The 7,799-nt window shown below is 40.8% G+C and overlaps 1 pseudogene; it reads right to left on the bottom strand.

Annotated features, from left to right (window-relative positions):
• Positions 1-4,400: 4,400 nt before the first annotated feature.
• Positions 4,401-5,486, bottom strand: LOC138070124 (histone-lysine N-methyltransferase SETMAR-like; annotated as a pseudogene).
• Positions 5,487-7,799: the final 2,313 nt, after the last annotated feature.

The raw sequence follows: 7,799 nt of genomic DNA, 5'->3' as shown, positions 1-7,799 counted from the left end.
TGTATAGATTTTTGAGTATCATATAAATTTCTCCTTGAGTGAGACTTGGTAATTTGAAAAAATTGTCCATTTCATCTAAGTTGTTGAATTTGCAGTTCTAGATAGCTCATAGTGTTCTTTGGTTTTTTAAATATCTCTAGAGTCTGTAGTGATGTCTCTTCATTAATCCCTGGTTTTTGTAATTTGTATTTTCTTTCTTTTTTCTTTACAGTATAGTTAGAAATGTATTAACTTTATTGAACTTAAAAAATCTTATTTATTTTCTTTTATTCTGTTCTCAATATCATTGATTTATTTTCTTTTAATATCTTTTTGTTCTATTTGCTTTTGGTTTATTTTATTTTATTTTATTTTTTTTAGTTTCTTAAGGAGGAAGCTTAGATCATTCAAGTAATAAGATTTCTTCTAAGAACCATTGTAGCATATCTTCAAAAACCTGATATATTGTCTTTTCACTTTTAGTAAATTCAAATATGTTCTTGCTTCTCTTGTGTCCTTTGATATGTTGATTACTGAGAAATATGGTGTTTTTTCCCCAAGTATTTATAGATTTTCCAGTTTTATTTCTAGTTTAATTCCATTTATTTCATTGATTGATTTCTAGTTTAATCCTGTTCTATCCACCCATGGAGATGAGAAGGATTCCTTCCTAATTAGTGGACTGGATATTGAGGCAAACGATGATACACATACCGAAATAATTTGGAAGAAAATTTATCACTTAAAAAATAATTCTTGGAACAATAGGACAGGTGCACTCTCTCCCATAAAGCCAAGAGCATAGTGGAAGTGGCGGTGTGATGACTTGATTTTGACTGGGTAAAATGCGAGTCTAGAGTGGAAGTTTCTTCCTGTGTCCATGGTTTGTGTGGTGTGAAGTTCCCATAGGCACCAAGGGGACTGATGGATTTTTAAAATCATGATTAGCTTGTCTATATATGGGGCAAAGGGGAAAGAGGGAGTATGGGGCTTTGAAGCTGTCAGTGGTCAAAAGTCAAAAAATGAGTCAGACCTCTTACTACAATTCACCCCACTGTTCGATTGATGATGGAATTGTACTGTGTCTTATTCAACTGATTCTGAATTTGTTTAAGTATAATTTTAGGAGCCATATGCCTCTGTGCACGCATGTTTAGTCACTTCAGTTGTGTCTGACTCTTTGCGATCCTATGGACATAGCCTGTCAGACTCCTCTGTCCAGGGGGTTCTCCAGGCAAGAATACTAGAGTTGTTTGCCATGACCTCCTCCAGGGGATTTTTCTGACCCAAAGACGGAACCTGCGTCTCTGTCTCTTTCATTGGCAGGCAGGTTCTTTACCACTAGTGCCACCTGGGAAGCCCCGTATGCCTCTGTAGCAAATGAAAATGAAAGAGCTTGGACAAATGTATCCAGTCACCTCAGACAGTTGTTGAAAACCATGAAAAAATGTTAGCTGGTGTCTGGAGTATTTGCTCAAAAAAGCAAATTATATTATTAACATGCTTATCTGTTGTCTCATTTGTTGAGTTATTTGAGCAACTTTTTCCCATTATGTCTATCCACATGTAAGAAAAAATACCTTTAAGGAAGAAAACACCTCTCTGGCTGGGCAGTAAATAGGCTGCTGCTGCTAAGTCACTTCAGTCGTGTCCGACTCTGTGCGACCCCAGAGACAAGTCTCGCCTGTCCTTGGGATTCTCCAGGCAAGAACACTGGAGTGGGTTGCCATTTCCCTCTCCAATGCATGAAAGTGAAAAGTGAAAGTGAAGTCGCTCAGTCGTGTCTGACTCCTAGCGACCCCATGGACTGCAGCCTACCAGGCTCCTCTGCCCATGGGATTTTCCAGGCAAGAGTACTGGAGTGGGTTGCCATTGCCTTCTCCAGTAAATAGGCTAAGAATAGGTAATTATCAGGCATTAAAGTCACCAGGAAGCATTGCTTCTCACTATGGGCCTCCAAAGGATGGGCATCTTGCTGCATGTGTCTGGTGGTGGTGGTGGGGGCTTTAATATTTATTATTTCTGACTGGATTATGGGTCCTAGGGCAGTGCCAGTGTCCCCCAAGACTGTAAGTAGGGCACTCATAATGTGCAACAGTTCTTTTGTACCTAATGCTGAAAAAGAAACGTTGAGCTGAGAGACCAGAAAGAAACGTGGCCTGCCACCCCCGTCCCCCCTTATATATAGGACATCAGAGGGAGGGCCTGGTGGTGGTGTGTAAGAACAGAGGAACAAGCAAGTGCTACTGAAGTGAACCTAGAGCCACTGGAGATTTGAGAATCCTGGTTAAGGCATGTGGTAGTGCAAACACCCTGCTTATGAAGGGCCCGTAGGTTTATTGCTCTGAGCAAAGCAGGAAATTGTCTTAGAATTTGTAAAACAAATCAGACAGAGAGACCAAATGAGCAATTTAAATAAATATTTTAGAATCTGATTAGTTTTATGGAGTTGTACTTAAGAAGGGGATGACTGGCCAAGGATAACTTCTTCTATGAGACTGACTGGAAGTGGATGATGAAAGCTGATGACCTATCTTGGACTGGTGTCAAACTCAGCAACTAGTGAAGTAAAGGACTTGGACTGTATGCTTGATGAGTGGTAAATATATATTATGGGAGAGACCCTTCAAGACAGGGAGGGGATTACTGTGATGAGATGAAGTAGGTCTTGAGAGAAGGGGAAAAAACATGAGCAGAGACAGGAATGGGAGTGAAGATGATACTGCAAACTGAATGGGGAAAATTATGGGAATGGAGCTGGGGGAAGGAGTGGAAATGTGGGGCTTGGCAAGGCAGATATGGACTTGTTCATGGGTGGTGGAGTGGTAGTTGTCAGGGTTGGAAAATACTGAAGATGGTGAAATCTGGAAGAGAATGAAGGTTGGTTGTGAGAGTTGCATGTGTCGGGCTATAGCCTAGACCAGTAGAACAGAGCAGACAGAGGGTATTCCTAGGTCCAGAGAGAACTTCAGATAACCCATCAGCAGCTCCCTAAAACACGTAGCTAAATAATAAATAAGTATGGATTTGATCTTGGTGCTATCCATAGCATGGATAGCCTGTTGTAAACACTGACACTCATTTGTAGCAATGTTGAGCGTAGGCATGGTGTCACTGCATTTGTGTGATTTAGAAAATATGGTGCAGCAGAGACTGACATGCTGGAGATGGGTCGGGAAAGGCTTTAGACAGGTAGCTAAGATGAAGACAGCATTCTCTCCTCCAGTGAATTCAGAAAGGAGCTAAAGGTAAGCTTCCATTGGGTGTAAGTGCCATAGCCTGAGGAGGTGAGAGCGTGCACTCTAGGAGTAGAGGTAGAAGGGAGCAGTGGGAGCTTAGCACCGTGCCTAGCCGAGAACAAAAGAGGAGCAGCGCTGGTCACTGGCAGTAAAGTTCAGGTCAGTAGTGTGACTGAAGTGAAAATCTGGTTGTGTTGGTGAGTTGGACTGAAATGCTTCTCCCTCATGAATATGTTTATCAAATGTATTGAGGTCACCTGGTGGTCAGGGAATCCGGCTGGCATGTATACTGCCTCCTATATTATGCAAATTTCAGAATAGCCAATAGGAGCTGCTTCAGACATTGTAAGAAAATTTGCCATCAAGATGAAGATGAGTTATTTTACCAGCTAGCTTGGATATGGCCATAGTGCTATCAAGCCTGAATAAGTGTGGGTGGCAGCATGGTCACAGTATAGCCCAATAGTTTTTGCATTGACATGTGAGGTCTGTACAATGGACTATAGTATCCCAGGTCCAAACTGTCACCTAAAGTGATAGCCAGGCTGTGAAAAGCCAAAAGACCAATCATTTATGCAGTGTGAGTGCTGTAGTTTGAGGAACCAAAGAGTTGCTGACAGATAGGGACATAACATGGAACACTTGGTGTTTCCATTCTGAATCCTGATGTGGAGAGGAAGCCTGAATCTCTCAAAAGTAGCTTTAGCAGAGACCAAGCTTAGTATTTGGGCTTCCCAGGTGGCACAGTGTTAAGGAATCTGCCTGCCATTGTGGGAGATGAAAGAGACATAGGTTCTATCCCTGGGTTGGGGAGATCCCCTAGAGTAGAAAGTGGCAACCCACTCCAGTATTCTTGCCTGGAAAATCCCATGGACAGAGGAGCCTGGTGGACTATAGTCCATGGCGTTGCAGAGAGTCAGACATGACTGAGCAACTGAGCACACACATAACTTTAATTTTTCTTAGCCTCACTCAACAATACACATGGTAGTAGTTGTGGGTGATAAAGCTATAGTCTTTACTTCCAGAATAAGCTCCTCATTGGCATTAATTAAATCTTTTATTGCTTGGAAATTTTGTTGAAGCTTGTGACTTAGGCAAATTGTTAGTTCAGTGCAAACATAATTATGGTTTCGGACTGTGAATTTTAAATCATTGTAAGTAGTCTCACACACATCTTTATTAATCAAAATGGGAACCATTACAATCAATACATTTTTGCCAGTGAGAAATAAGTTTGTTTATTGCTATAGCATAAAAATTCACGCTTTGGGATTTGACAGACTCTTGGAAAGCATTTTCTGCCTCCTGCTGGTTGTGGAAGCATTTTCCCTGCAAAAAGTTGTCCCGATGCTTGAAGAAGTGGTAGTTGGTTGGTGAGAGGTTAGGTGAATGTGGTGGATGAGGAAAGACTTCATAGTCTAAACTGTTCAACTTTTGAAGTGTTGGTTGTACAACATGCGACTGAATGTTGTCTTGGAGAAGAATTGGGCCCTTTCTGTTGATCAGCACTGGCTGTAGGCCTTGCAGTTTTCCGTGCAGCTCATCGATTTGCTGAGCATATTTCTCGGATGTAATGGCTTCACTGGGACTAAGAAAGCTGTAGCAGATCAGGCCACCAAATGGTGACCGTGACCATTTTTTGGTGCAAGTTTTGCTTTGGGAATTGCTCTTGAGCTTATTCTCTGTTCAAACACTGAGCTGGTTGTTACTGGTTATCATATAAAATCCACTTATCGTCGCACATTACAATCTAATTGAGAAATGGTTCATTGTTGCTGCATAAAATAAGAGAAGGTGACACTTCAAAATGATGATCTTTTCAATTTGCAGTCAGCTCATGAGGCACCCACTTATCAAGCTTTTTCACCTTTTCAGTTGGCTTCAAATGTCAAATGACTGTAGAATGGTTGATGTTGAGTTCTTGGGCAACTTCTTGTAAGAGAATCAGCTTTGATGATCCTTTCAGTTGGTCATTGTTAATTTCTTTTTTTTTTCAGATTTTATTTCATTTTATTATTATTTTTTTACTTTACAATATTATATTGGTTCATTGTTAACTTCTGATGGCAAGCCACTTTGCTCCTCATCTTAAGACTGATCTCTTTTGCAGAACTTCTTGAACCACCACTGCACTGTCTGTTCATTAGCAGTTCCTGGGCCAAATGCATTGTTGATGCTGTGAGTTGTCTCTGCTGCTTTTTGACCCAGTTTGAACCCAAATAAGAAAGTCATTCAAATTTGCTTTTTGTCTAACATCATTTCCATGTGTTATTCGGTTGCCCAATAATGTTTGACTCTTTGCAAAGCCATGGACTGTAGCACACCAGGCTTCCCTGCCCCTCACCATCTCCCAAAGTTTGCTCAAGTTCACATCCATTGCATCGGTGATGCCATCCAGCCATCTCAGCCTCTGATGCCTTCTTCTCCTTCCGCCCTCAGTCTTTCCCAGCATGAGGGACTTTTCCAGTGAATCAGCCGTTTGCATCAGATGAACAAAATACTAGAGTTTCAGCTTCAGCATCAGTCCTTTCAATGAGCATTTAGGATTGATTTCTCTTAAGATTGACTGGTTTGATCTCCTTGCTGTCCAAGGGACTCTCAGGAGTTTTCTCCAGCACCACAGTTTGAAGGCATCAATTTTTCAGTGCTCTGCCTTATTTATGATGTAGTTCTCAGAACCATATGTGACCGCTGGGAAGACCATAGCCTTGAGTATATGGACATATGTCTGCTGAGTAATGTTTCTGCTTTTCAACATACTATCTAGGTTTGTTATTGCTTTCCTTCGAAGAAATGGTTGTCTTCTGATTTCATGGCCACAGTCACCATCCGCAGTGATTTTAGAGCCCAGGAAGAGGAAATCTGTCACTACTTCCACCTTTTCCCTTTCTATGTGCCATGCAGTATTGGGACTGGATACCATGATCTTAGTTTTTTTTTTTTTTATTATTTAGTTTTAAGTTGGCTCTTTCACTCTTCTCCTTCACTGTCATCAAGAGGCTCTTTAGTTCCTCTTTGCTTTCTGCCATTAGAGTGGTATCATCTGCATATATGAAGTTGTTGATGTTTCTCCTGCCTATCTGGATTCCAACTTGTAACTTATCCAGCCTGGCATTTCTCATGATGTGCTCAGCATATTGGTTAAACAGACAGGGTGACAACAGACAGCTCTGTCATACTCCTTTGTCAATCTTGAACCAATCAGTTTTTCCATGCAGGGTTCTACTGTAGCTTCTTAACCCACATATAGGTTTCTCAGGAGAGAGGTAAGATGATCTGGTATTCCCATCTCTTTCAGAGCTTTCCGTAGTCTAAATTAAATATAAAATAAGTAGCATGTAGTAGTAAGTCATTAGCAAAAAAAATAGTGATAAATGCACATTAAAATGATGTATAACATAACCACATTTATTTAGAATGTATTCCAATACCAATGGCAAATTTCAACAATGCAAAAACCATTTGCACAAACCTATCCCCTTATTGCCAAATTCAGACTTAAATTGAAGAAAGTAGGGAAACCCACAACCCCATTCAGGTATGACCTAAAGCAAGTCCCTTATGATTATACAGTGGAAGTAAGAAATAGATTTAAGGGACTAGATCCGATAGACAGAGTGCCTGATGAACTATGGATGGAGGTTTGTGACCCTGTACCAGAGACAGGGATCAAGACTATCCCCATGGAAAAGAAATGCAAAAAAGCAAAATGGCTGTCTAAGGAGGCCTTGCAAATAGCTGTGAAAAGAAGAGAAGCAAAAAGCAAAGGAGAAAAGGAAAGATATAAACTTTTGAATGCAGAGTTCCAAAGAATAGGAAGGAGAGATAAGAAAGCCTTCCTCAGTGATCAATGCAAAAAAATAGAGGAAAACAACAGAATGGGAAAGACTAGAGATCTCTTCAAGAAACTTGGAAATACCAAGGGAACATTTCATGCAAAGATGGGCTCGATAAAGGACAGAAATGGTCTGGACTTAACAGAAGCAGAAGATATTAAGAAGAGGTGGAAGGAATAAACAGAACTGTACCAAAAAAGATCTTCATGACCCAGATAATCACGATGGTGTGATCACTCACCTAGAGCCAGACATCCCAGAATGTGAAGTCAAGTGGACCTTAGAAAGCATCACTATGAACAAAGCTAGTGGAGGTGATGGAATTCCAGTTGAGCTATTTCAAATCCTGAAAGATGATGCTGTGGAAGTGCTTCACTCCATATGCCAGCAAATTTGGAAATCTCAGCAGTGGCCACAGGACTGGAAACGGTCAGTTTTCATTCCAATCCCAAAGAAAGGCAATGCCAAAGAATACTCAAACTACTGCACAATTGCACTCATCTCACACGCTAGTAAAGTAATGCTCAATTTTCTCCAAGCCAGGTTTCTGCAATACGTGAACTGTGTACTTCCAGATGTTCAAGCTGGTTTTAGAAAAGGCAGAGGAACCAGAGATCAAATGGCCACCATCTGCTGGCTCAGGGAAAAAGCAAGAGAGTTCCAGAAAAATAACTATTTCTGCTTTATTGACTATGCCAAAGCCTTGACTGTGTGGATCACAATAAACTGTGGAAAATTCTAA

The sequence above is a fragment of the Capricornis sumatraensis genome, chromosome 23, assembly GCF_032405125.1.
Source record: "Capricornis sumatraensis isolate serow.1 chromosome 23, serow.2, whole genome shotgun sequence".
NCBI classification, from domain to species: domain Eukaryota; kingdom Metazoa; phylum Chordata; class Mammalia; order Artiodactyla; family Bovidae; genus Capricornis; species Capricornis sumatraensis.
The sequence above is the reverse complement of the archived record's forward strand: the minus strand, read 5'-3'. Positions and strand labels throughout refer to the sequence as shown.